We start from the raw sequence: 12,605 nt of genomic DNA, 5'->3' as shown, positions 1-12,605 counted from the left end.
TCCCCTGCTGCAGCTAGTTAGAGGCACCGGCCAGAGAACAGGGACCTCAGGGAGCACGTGAAGGTGAGGACACGTTGTGTGTTGGCCTCACCTCTGGTTAACCCTCCATCGCTTGCCCTGAGACTTGATGTGTCTTTCCCGTGATCAGGCCCCGAGTCACATGACAGCAAATCCCTTGGGGATGCTGTAGCTCTGGGAGATCATGTGACTCAAGGCCCCTCCCACAGCCTGTTACAAAGATGGAAAGGCAGCCCTTATTCAGAAGCATCACGACAGGTCTAGGGACCCCTGCAATGGGATTTCCCGGGGTGAGGGGGGGTGGGGGGGTGACAGATGGGGCTCAGCTCCGAATACAGCATGGGCACGTGGGAACTTGTGGCCAAGGAGCAGGGTGCAGGTCAGTGGGTGGGAAAGGACTAAGAGGAAGCATCTCGGGTATGGGGGATGCTGGCTAAACAGACCCAACAGGATTCTGTGCCAAAGACAGGCCAGGGTGATCAGGCATCTCCTGGGGGATGGTGGAGGATGAGAAACGTGATCAGGAATGAAGGGGGGGGGGTTCTGGTTAAACGGACTTAGCAGGGTTCTTGCCAACACTGGATTCTACAGGGAAGTGCACAGATGGGCCTGGGAGAAGGTTCAGGGGCCTGATGAAAGTTTGGTCAAGAAAAGAATCTCTGCCATCCTGGCTGCCTGTCTGGCTGAGTCAGTAGAACATAAGTCTCTGGATCTAGATGTCTTGAGTTCAAGCCCCACATTGGGCATAGAGCTTATTTGTATGTAAAAGATCTTAGGGTAAACACAGTTCCTAAGAACTACAACCAGACTTGGGATTCAGTAAAGGGCCCTTGAGCAGCTTCATTCCAATGAAGCAATCTTGAACTGAAAAGCTAGGTATTATTCAACCAGTCCACCCTCAGGAAACTTGCCGGCTTTGCTTCCATAAGTACCACCCGTGCTTTTTGTCTGAGAGGGTCACCATGTGAGCTGTTCTTCCTTTGTGGTTTCTAATTTGAGTAAATCCTCACGGCTTCAGTTGTCTTTGAAGTATTCCTTCACAGTTTGGGGACTCTGTCACATAGGACATAAGCCTGCTGGAGTCAGTCAGGTTCTTCCTGTCTTGTCCAACAGTGAACTCAACCTAGAGCTATGTCTCAAAGTCTTCATACTTCCTTTATCGTTGTTCCCCCCAAAGGCCGTATGCAGGGAAGCCTGGGACGGTCTGAATCATGTAGGCGTCAATAACTGGAAAAATCAAGGAAACCCCCCAGAATGAACCCACACAAAATAGAAAAGGAAGATAAACTCCAAAACTTATTAAAACAACAACAACTTGAGTGTGTTCTTTCCCACACCTGAAGAAAAACCACTTCTCTAGTACCCAAAACAATATTGTAGGGAAGGAGACACCTTTCCTCTACTTTCTCAGACCCTCTGTCTGTGGCCTGCTAATTATACTGGCAAAAGGCAGATTAACGGGAGGAAAGGTTTATTACATACATGATATGGGTGCCTCACCGAAAAAGAAATGAAGATCCCAAGGAGGCAGTTAGACCCAGGAACTTGTATACCATTTTAACAAAAACAAAATGAGTTTGTGGAAAAGGGACAAGACAAAAGAAAAGAAGTTTGGGCTTCTGGGAGCAGTAAGTTGTGGGATGGTAACTATATAGGGGCAACAAGTGAAAGATAAGGGTTAGTTAGTAAGGGCTGTTCCACTGGTACACCTCAGGGCTGACTATCTGTCTCCAGTGGTAATGGCTGTTCTCCTCTAGAATGGGAGAGGGAGGGGAAACACCCCCACAAAGGGAAACTTATGCCCTGATTTGAGGTGGATGTGGGGAGGACAGACAATTATTTCTTCTTTTGTAGTTTCTTACCTGCTTTCAGCTCAGAACAATTCTTACGTCAAGGTGGCATATTTTGGCGTGGTTTCCATATTATGGTTTCCTTCAATGTGTCTTATTTTTTCTACTTATAAATTAGCTGTATGCTTCCACTCCTAGGAGGTGATTGAAATGATAGTTTTACATTTCTGCCTCTTAAAATAAATGGTTCTTAACTTAAAACACCCCTTCTAAGCAGGCATATAGGATTATCTGTCTTCCCATCCCCAAGGTATTTGCTCGGCAAAGGTACAGAATTCCCTGCCCCTGGCACAAGCTCCCCTTTTCTTCATGTTTCTTCTGCTCCCCCGACCCCTCTACACTCTCACTTTTCAGTCTTCACATACCTCCCCTCACAACATTCCCATCAGCTGGAACTTCACGAAGGGTTAGAGAGCCCAGGAAATAGTATAAATGCCTTTCAGTAAAACAAGAGATTTTAATGATTAAAAATTTTTTTCTGAGACCAGAAAAAGCTACCACACACATCTCCTTTGTGAGGGAGAATCAATTTAAGATTTCAGTGAAAAACCTTTCTTGTCCATCAATGAATGAATGGATAAAGAAGCTGTGTATATACATACAATGGAATATCGTATTGTATTGTATTGTATGGGGAACTGGAGGAAGATGGCCAAACTTCCAGTTATGGGGCACCTGGGTGGTTCAGTCAGTTAAGCATCCAACTTTGGCTCAGGTCATGATCTCATGGTCCAGGAGCTCAAGCCCAGCATCGAGCCCTGTGCTGACAGCTCAGAGCCTGGAGCCTGCTTCAGATACTGTGTCTCCCTCTCTGTTTGTCCCCCGCTTGCACTCTGTCTCTCTCTCTGTCTCTGTCTCTGTCTCTCTCTCTTGAAAATAAATGAACATTTATAAAGTTAAAAACACACACACACACTAGAGGAGTACTTATCTCAATATTAGGCTCTACCAAACAATCTAAAGCAGAGAAACTTGCTGCATTTCTATTTTTTGAAATCACTGTCATGGAGACCTCATTGATCGTATTACAGTATCTCATAGATGACTGTGTCTGTGACTCCCAGACCAGTGAATAATGGTGGACGCAACAGTCACATGCCGTGGCAGCTTCCTAATTCACAGAGTTCCCCTGGATTTACTCCCCCTGTCTCTTTGACAGGGATGGTTATGTCAAGGATTGAAACCTCTTGGTAATAGTCACACTATCTCTCCTGAGAATTTGAAAAAATATTTACAGAGATTAAAGAGAGAAGATGCCTGATTTGACCAAAGCAGTGGTTCTCAACTTAAAGCGTGCATCAGAATCCCTGGAGAGCCTGTTAAAACACAAATCACTGGGCCCATCTCCATCCCCAGAGCTTCCTATTCAATAGGTCCGGGGTAGGGTCCAGAGCATTTGCGTTTCTAACCAGTTCCCAGATGCCGCTGGTCCTGGCACCACATTTTGAGAGCCACTGGACCAGACAAAAGAGAATTATTCAGCTCAGAGCCCCCACTGAGTGTCTGCACTACTAAAAATGGCCCTCAGGAGCACCTGGGTGGCTTAGTCGGTGAAGCATCTGACTTCGCCTCAGGTCATGATCTCATTGGAGCCTGCATTGGGCTCAGTGTTGACAGCTCAGAGCCTGGAGCCTGCTTCGGATTCTGTGTTTCCCCCTCTCTCCACCCCCCTCCTGCTCGTACTGTCTCTCTCTCTCAAAAATAAATAAACATTAAAAGAATTTTTTTAAGTTAAAAAAAATAAAAAATAAAAATGGCCCTCAGGGTAGATGGCTTGTTCCAGTAGGGCATGCAGTGGGCTTATTTTCTCTGTATATTTCCTATGTACCACCGGTATCTGGGCAGGAGGGAGAGGAGGGGAGTCGAACCAGCTCTGCCTAATTAAATAATCTAATTCTGAGTAGAGCACCTCTTTGCAAGTTGCATTGGCTTTGGGAAAGTTTGTTCTCTATAATACAATTTAAATCTACTATTGCTAAGAAGTATCTTTTGTCCTAGGGACAAATGTTTACCCAGAATTTACCCACTGGGGACTGGAGTCGTAAAGGGGCGCAGTTTCACCTCACTCTGATGGAAAGAGAACTCAAAAGGGTTTGACATATCACACCAGGGCCCCTGGGCTGGTCTGCTGGGCTTTGGGAATGTACTGCTAGAGAATTATAGAGCCTTTGACTATACCTGAAAATGGGTGGAGAGGTACGTTAGGTCTGTTCCCTGGTAGAAGGCCCTGAAATGAGGATTCATCTGCAAGTGGTTTTTTGAACTAAGTGCTTCCAGTGATACCGTAAAGGGGTGACAGATGCAGGACAGGGAAGAGGAGGAAGCCGAAGATGTGACTTCAGCCAGACTCAGCCTCCGCCTAGCCCTGAGGGGGAACTCTGAAGTGTGAGTTATGCCTCAGAGTTTGTCCCAATGTAAGGCCAGGGAGCTAGGTTTTCACACACCTGTCCTTGTCTATCCCTGGTTCTTTCTAGCTCTTCAAAGCTGTTCCAATAACCTGAGAGTTGTCTTCCGAAAAGAGTCTCTGGTACAGGCCATTAGAAGCAAAAGCACACGGAAGCCAAGGGAAGAGGGTGGAGAAACTGTAGACAGGATCCCAGGGGACTTGGGTAGGGCTCAAAGAGCACCCACCTCAGAAGGTGATTTGCCCTAGCATAGCGCCAACCCTGAGAGCGGGCGGTAGAGTTCTCCCACTGTGGAAGGAAAGCTGTATACTGCCCATATTTGAAGAAGTGGGTCTCACGTTCTCTCTGGAAGGGACAGAAGAGAGTGGGCCGGGGAGTAGGGCTGAGAACTGGGATGTGCCCTCAAAAGGACCCCACCCTCCTCCATGAAGTGTTTAATGCCCTTTGGACTAGGAGAGGAGTCATATTTAGCATCTAGTTAAAAAGTATTTTCTACCTTATAATGCCATTAGGTTAGCCCCAGCTGGTCAGTAAAGTCTTAAAACACATTCTCACCTGCCGTTGTGGGTGAATCGAGGGCAGGTCTCTATAGGGAGTGTGGCCCACCCTGTATCACCTTTCCCTGCTCCATGACAGCATTGTCACATGGAGGAAGACATGGCCGCAGGGGGTGGCCTAGAGCAGGAACTCACAAAGCAGAAAAGGAGGTGCCAAGTGGATGACTCTGGAGTAGACGGATGACAAATCCCCTTTTCTTTAAAAATAAAAGAAAAAAGGCCCTTTTAAGGAGAGCAGGGAGAAGCTAGTGTTTGGATTACACATAGAGTTTAAGTATCACACCAGATGTGAGAAGTTTTTCTAAGAGATGCCACCTTTATACCTCGGCCTTGCTAGGACCAGATTGTTATCAAAATGGTGGTGGCACAAGGCATTGACTCTCTGAGACAGATGAACAGATAATGAACGATATTTCCAGAAAAATGTAGGCCAGGAATCATATCTAGCTTTTATAGCTGACAAAACTAAAATTATAGTCGGGGTTATCATCTTTTCTTAGTAATGCATTTTGACTGTAATTTGGTATTAGACAGTGCTATATACTTAGTAACATTAGTCAGCCTTATTAAAATGGATCTGATGACACAATTTTTTTCTTTCAAAAATATTTTAAGTGTTTTACTCTTTCAAAATGTAGGATGACTAAATAAGAGGTACTTAATCTATAAGAACTTCTTTAGGTAAGGTAAGATAGTGAGTTTGAAAATACATGTAATTTTAATAAAGGAATATATTATATAAACACTAAAATTATATGTATACTGAGGCCTACCGTTTTCCTTTATATCTTTATATTTATCATACATATTTATATATCTTATACATAGTAAATGACATTTACATATAAAAATTTAGAATTTGAGCTATAAAATTATATACGTACATACATATAAATATAATTCTACTCTTCTGAGCACAAAGTATACTTCTTATTTTCTGAGCTACATTTGGTAATTCTTGTAAAACCATGCAATCTATGGTCTGGTGTAGCTATTAGAGTGTTGTGGATAATGAAAAAAATTTTGGTTTTAGCCCTTGTCCTTACAAATCTTTCTAAGGAGTAGCATGAGTGTGCTTTTTGACCTCAGCAGTTATGGTACAGTAGATATAACTAAGTCTTTGAATGATGACACTGATCTTGCTTTGCTTCTGGATCTTGATCCTAAATGCTGTTTTCATTATAAGTCCCCTGGATATGAATACATTTTGGACCTGTTCATTTTCTTGTAATTTTCCTCTTTCTAGTGTTTTGAGGGTCTGCTATTTGAGGTTCTAATGAACTGTAAGCCTCACCTGAATAAGTGCTTCACCTTGGGAAGAATAAGAGATAGGAAAAAAAGCAGAAGCTGTCATTCCCAAAGTCCTTGCTTCAATATCTGCCATTTTTCACACAAATGTTAGGAAGCCCAAAGGCTTCTAGCAGCACATTTTCATTTCAGAGGAAAGATAAGGCTTGTCTTTTAAAACCAAACCCAACCAATTTTGCTCATGATATTTTCAGAGTGTGCTTCTTCCAGGCCACTGATGATCGGATGGAGGAAGTGGAGGCCACTAGCTTCCCATTTTCCCTTACGGTCTGTGGGGGAATATTCCATTTCCGTAGGCCATTTGGCCTGCTCACTTTCCCAGCACATACACTGCCAATTCCTCTCTGCCCTCAATCCACAGCTGACCCTGAACAACTCCATCTCCCTGCCCTGGGTGTAACCAGAGACACGGATAATCCCACGATGGAAAACAGAGTTTGTGCCAATTAAATTTTTACCGAAAACTGACATTACCAGCTCCTCAGTTCCAGTTAACCTCAGAGAATGAAAATGGCTAACATTTATTGAGCACTCACTGTATAAAGAGTGTTTGCATGCCTTAATCTCTCAAAGTCTAATGTAGTCTCAATTTTACAGTTGAAGAAGTAGAGACTCAGAAAGGGTTTAAAACTCATCAAAGCTCACATAACTGGAGCAAACCCAGGAAAATGGAACAGGCCTGTCTGGTTTCAGAGCCTGAGTTCTTACCACCATATTGTTTTGTTAGGTTTGTTTTGCATTCCCGGAGACCCTAAACCTCTTACTTATTTGTTTCTGAGATCTGAGATTTCGGAAACAAAACGTTTTATGGAATTAAAGAAGGATGCCATTAGATGTTCTGGGAAAGGCTGCACACACCTTTTGTGTGCATCTTTTTTTCCTCGCCATTTCAGATACCAGACAAGCAGATTTTGTTAGAGAGGTACGGAGTTCTGCAAACTTAGATTCCATGAGCTGGGGCAGTGCAATACAGGTCTTCACTAATTCTCAGCACCATCCATCACATACAGCAGATATTCATTTTCTAGCACTGCTAGCACATATTACCACAAACATACTGGCTTAAAACAACACAAAGTTATAATCTTAGAGTTCTGGAAGTCAGCAGTCGGAAACTGAACTCACTATGCAAACATTAAGGTGTCGCCAAGGCTGCGTTGCTTTTTTTATTTTTCATTTCTATTTTTAAAAAAATTGTAACATTTATTCATTTTTGAGAGACAGAGCATGAGTGGGGGAGGGGCCGAGAGAAAGGGAGACACAGAATCCCTAGCAGGCTCCAGGCTCTGAGCTGTCAGTACAGAGCCTGACACGGGGCATGAACTCACAGACCAACCGCCAGATCATGACTGAGCTGAAGTCGGATGCCTAACCAAATGAGCCACCCCAAGGCTGCATTGCTTTTTGGAGACTTTAGGGTAAATCCATTTCCTTGCTTTTTACAGCTTCTAGAGGTCACCTGTGTTCCTTGGGTCGTGGCCCTTTCCTCCATCTTCAAGGCCAGCAGCAAGGCATCTTCTGGTGCCTCCCTCGCTCTCTTACTCTCTTGATTCCCTCCTTCCCTTATGAGGACCCTTGTGATTATATCGGATCCCCCCACCCAGAAGAACAAGGGTAATCTCCCCATCTCAAGCTCCATAGCTTAATCATACCTGCAAAGTCCCCCTCGCCCTGGAAGGTAACACATTTATTGGTTCCAAAGATTAGCATGTGGACGTCTTTGGGGCCCATTACTCTGACCACTACAACTACCTAGTTAGACACAAGGCATTGTGCTATGCCCTGGGTAAGCTGTAGTGAGCAAAAATAGCAGTCCCTGCTCTTATGGCAGTTTAAAGTTTAAAGAATGTCACCATTCCCCAACTTCCTACAATTCTGGCAAAAATACAACGATTGTGAATTATATATGATACCATAGAAGTCACCAGAAGCCACTCAATCTCTTAAAGTTCGCAATCCAAGCCAAATTCAACTCTTATTCTCAACTCCTATGAACAATTACTTATCAAGGCTTTTTCAACTCAAGCATTTCTTTGACATCTTCACTAACACCAACCATCAGCTGCCACTATGGTATTGCAGTCGCTTCCTCACCTGTTTCTGTCACCAATCTCACCCCGTTCTAGCCATTGCCTTCACCACAGCTCCAGTTAACAGGCTAAATAGTTACTATTTCTCTTCAAACTGTTCATTAGTTCCCCACTGTCCCCAAGGAATAAAAGGAGGGTGCTGAGGCAATCATAAGAGGGTTGTGAGGAAAAAGTGACAAACCTTTACTGAGCGCTCACTATGTGCCAGGCAATGTTTACATAGACTATGCCACTTAAACCTCAAAGTATCATCATCATCATCATTCTGACTTATAAATGAAAAAATAGGGGCACAAAAGAGTTAAGTGACTTGCTTAAGGGCACAGATAATTAGGGGAACTAGGGGGGTTAGGCCCCCAACTTGTAGAAATTCACAAGAGGATTCTAAAATGTATACGGAAAGACAAAATGACTAGGGTGGCCAAAATTACTTTGCAAAGGAACCAAGTGGGAGCTTTCTCACTACTTGAATCAAAACTCATTATAAAGCTACAGTAATTAAGACAGAGTGTATGGCCTCTGGGTCCTGGAGGAATTGACACCAAATATGCATGAGGTAATTTATTTTTTTGCATGATGGAAAAGTTCTATATCTTGGTTGCAGTGGCGTTGCACAATTGAAAACATTTTCAAAACTCCCAGAACTGTACACTGAAAAAGGAAAATTTTACTCTCTGTATATGATACTTAATAAAAAACATTCATGCTTGACCTCAGCATGGAATGAACTGGTTTACTATTGCAATTAGGGTAATTGTCTTGCAATTAATTCAATTCTCTTCTTCCTCTAGCATATCTAACACTTGGTTACTATAAGGAAGCTTTCCATAATTAAAAGTTGATGGTGACAGAGATTCTTTTCTTGACCAAACTTTCGTCAGGCCCCTGAACCTTCTCCCAGGCCCATCTGTGCACTTCCCTGTAGAATCCAGTGTTGGCAAGAACCCTGCTAAGTCCGTTTAACCAGAACCCCCCCCCCCTTCATTCCTGATCACGTTTCTCATCCTCCACCATCCCCCAGGAGATGCCTGATCACCCTGGCCTGTCTTTGGCACAGAATCCTGTTGGGTCTGTTTAGCCAGCATCCCCCATACCCGAGATGCTTCCTCTTAGTCCTTTTCCACCCACTGACCTGCACCCTGCTCCTTGGCCATAAGTTCCCACGTGCCCATGCTGTATTCGGAGCTGAGCCCCATCTGTCACCCCCCCACCCCCCCTCACCCCGGGAAATCCCATTGCAGGGGTCCCTAGACCTGTCGTGATGCTTCTGAATAAGGGCTGCCTTTCCATCTTTGTAACAGGCTGTGGGAGGGGCCTTGAGTCACATGATCTCCCAGAGCTACAGCATCCCCAAGGGATTTGCTGTCATGTGACTCGGGGCCTGATCACGGGAAAGACACATCAAGTCTCAGGGCAAGCGATGGAGGGTTAACCAGAGGTGAGGCCAACACACAACGTGTCCTCACCTTCACGTGCTCCCTGAGGTCCCTGTTCTCTGGCCGGTGCCTCTAACTAGCTGCAGCAGGGGAGAGGTGGCAAAATCCAGAGCTAGCCCTCGATGGGTATGGCACAGACCAGTTTGCTAACTGTAAATTAGCTCAATTACCTTGCAATTAACTGAACTCTCTTCATCCACGAGCATATCTTAGGCTGGCCATGAGTTTTCTCAGCGTGTGCATCTAGGTCAGGCGGCTGCAGGGGAGGGCAGCCATCGGAGTCCTTATAATCAGCCAGTGTGCTCATTAACGCGCTTGGAAGGCTCCAAGGACAGTGTGCACTCAGAGCAACTGTTTTTTAAACCCCCCATCTTGTGGCCGGACCAGGCAATTAGGGGGCGCAAGTGAAGGGGATGGCTGAACCACAACCGCGCTAAGCGCTGCCAGGCCAACTGACGCACGCTCGGATACACGCGCGGCCAGGCTGAGAACCTCGAGCAGTGCACCTGTGGCCAGGAGGCCTAGGGGTTCACCTGGTGACGGGTAAGGAGAGGGCCACAACCTCCGTCTTGGGCCGTGGTGGCTCTAGAGGTGACGCGAGTGTGCGCGTACGCTGCGGCACACACGCAACTGTCCGCTTCACTCGGATGGAGGACCGTTTCGCTTGTCCGTCCAGACAGATATACCACGGAGCACACGTCTCTGCAGCACCGAGAAGGGATGGCCCGCTTCTCCCACTGAGTTTAGGTCTTGATTTCGCCTGACTCTTGATTTTGCCTCAGGTCATGATTTCACAAATTTGTGAGATCGAGTCCCATGTCGTTGGGCTCTGTGCTGTCAGAGCAGAGCCTGCTTGGGATTTTCTCTCTCTCTGTCTCTCTCTGTCTCTCTCTCTCTCAAAATAAATAAACAAACATTGGAAGAAAAAGAAAGAAAGAAAGAAAGAAAGAAAGAAAGAAAGAAAGAAAGAAAGAAAGGAAAAGAAAAGAAAGAAAGAAAGAAAGAAAAGAAAGAGAAAAAGAGAGAAAACTATGCTTTGGCCGTCCAGTCTGGTACTTAGCCTAATTTCGGGCAGGTGGGGGGTGGGAAAAAGAGATACGGGGAGGATGTGTAAAAGAATTAAGAGACTAAACTTGATTTCAAGCCCCCTTGAGGCGCTCCCCAAGTATCCGTTTGCCCAAAGATGGTTGATATGCAAGTTGAAAAGTATTCTTGTCTGTCCCTGAACCAGGGTCATCTTTCGGGAGCTCTGAGTGAAAAAGGTTTTAGTCCTCTTTCAATACAATGGATCTACTGTTCATGTAATTGTCATAATTGCCATTGGTTAAAATCCACATTGATTTTATTTTATTTTTTAATTTTTAAAAAATCTTTATTTTTGAGGGGGAGAGAGAGAGAGACAGAGCACGAGCCAAGGAGGGGCAGAGAGAGAGGGAGACACAGAACCCGAAGCAGGCTCCAGGCTCCGAGCCGTCAGCACGGGGCTCGAACCCACGAACAGTGAGATCATGACCTGAGCTGAAGTGGGACATTTAACTGACCGAGCCACCCAGGCGCCCCAATCCACCTTGATTTCATAGTTGTGTGAAATTCGGGACTTTCGCCGGTCTGTCTTGTCTTCTTTTCCTTTGTGAGGCTTTTCCATGAACCCCTATTATCGCCACGTCTCACATAAACGTCAAGAGATTCTTTTCAAAACCTGTCCCAAAAGGCCGGCACACCTCAAGGCGACAACGTTAGTGGGAAACAAGGGCCCATCCGCGATCTACGACCCGCACACCTCACCCCAAAGCCATCCTTAGGACCTTGGCGGTGGTCTTACAGGGAGGGTGATCGCGGAAGTGCGCTGCCATCAGCGGGGACAACAGTCCCCGGCTCCATCACATGCAAATCGCCTTTCCAAACAAATAGTTTAATCCTGAAGTGCAATTCACAGACGATACGACTTGCCTACCGCATCGTTTGTAAAACGCCCTTCCTGTGACACACGGGGAAGTAACAAGATAAAGACTTAAGTGTCAGGAAGGCATGCCAGGTGCACGTCTGACGACCGTCAGGCAGGAGATCAGTGGCAGATTCAAGGAAGGAGGACATCTGACGCCTGCACCAGATTAGATTCGGCGAGCCTCCACGTAGGCAGGCAGGAGCTACGGACGCGGACTCGGGGTTGGGGGTTGGGGGTTGGGGGTTGGGGGTTGGGGGTTGGGGGCGGGGTGTGCCACAGCGGCGACGGGCGACGGGCACCGGGAGCAGCCCTGCCGTTCCCGACGGGAGACGCAGAAACCGTGCACAATTCTGGGTGAGGCGCTGGCCAAGAAGAGAAGCGCACAGCTTGCGCCGCTGCCCCGACAGCCGCATTCCTGCGCGAATTGGCGTGGACTCGAACCGTGGCAGAAAGTAGGTTATTTGTCGGGCCGTTGCTTCTGCTTCGGTGGCGTGCTTTCCCCGTTACGGGGAAAGGAAAGGTCGGCCCTGCGGCGGCAGCGGAAGTGCGGGCTGCGGGGCCTCGTGGCCCGGAGGCGCAGGCGACAATAGGATGAGGCTTGAGGCCTGACGCCTGCGGCCTGCAGGGAGCGCGCATGCGCAGGAGCGGATTGTCGGCTGCTCCGGCCGGGAGGGAGGGGGGAGCTGGGGGGCGGGGGGAGAGCGGGGGGGAGGGCGGGGGGCTCACATCCACTTCCGGCCCAGCCCGCGGCCGCTCCAGAGCCGCGCGGTGGCGGCTCCGACACGTGTTGTTGGCTTTGGATGCCCAGATCGCAGGTATGTCGTGCGGTGCTTTCCCGGCGCGCGTTTCTTGCCGTCCATTTGGAAGTTAGGCTGGTGGCTGCACTGTGGAGTGGCGGCGTCTGCAAGACTCTACCTCTACCTCCACGTGAAAGACGGGACCTTCACCCGGCTCTTCAAGGCGCTTGCACTTGCGCTTGCCCTTCTCTTTAGGGCC

The sequence above is a fragment of the Prionailurus viverrinus genome, chromosome X (assembly GCF_022837055.1).
Source record: "Prionailurus viverrinus isolate Anna chromosome X, UM_Priviv_1.0, whole genome shotgun sequence".
NCBI classification, from domain to species: domain Eukaryota; kingdom Metazoa; phylum Chordata; class Mammalia; order Carnivora; family Felidae; genus Prionailurus; species Prionailurus viverrinus.
This window is presented reverse-complemented; position numbering follows the sequence as displayed.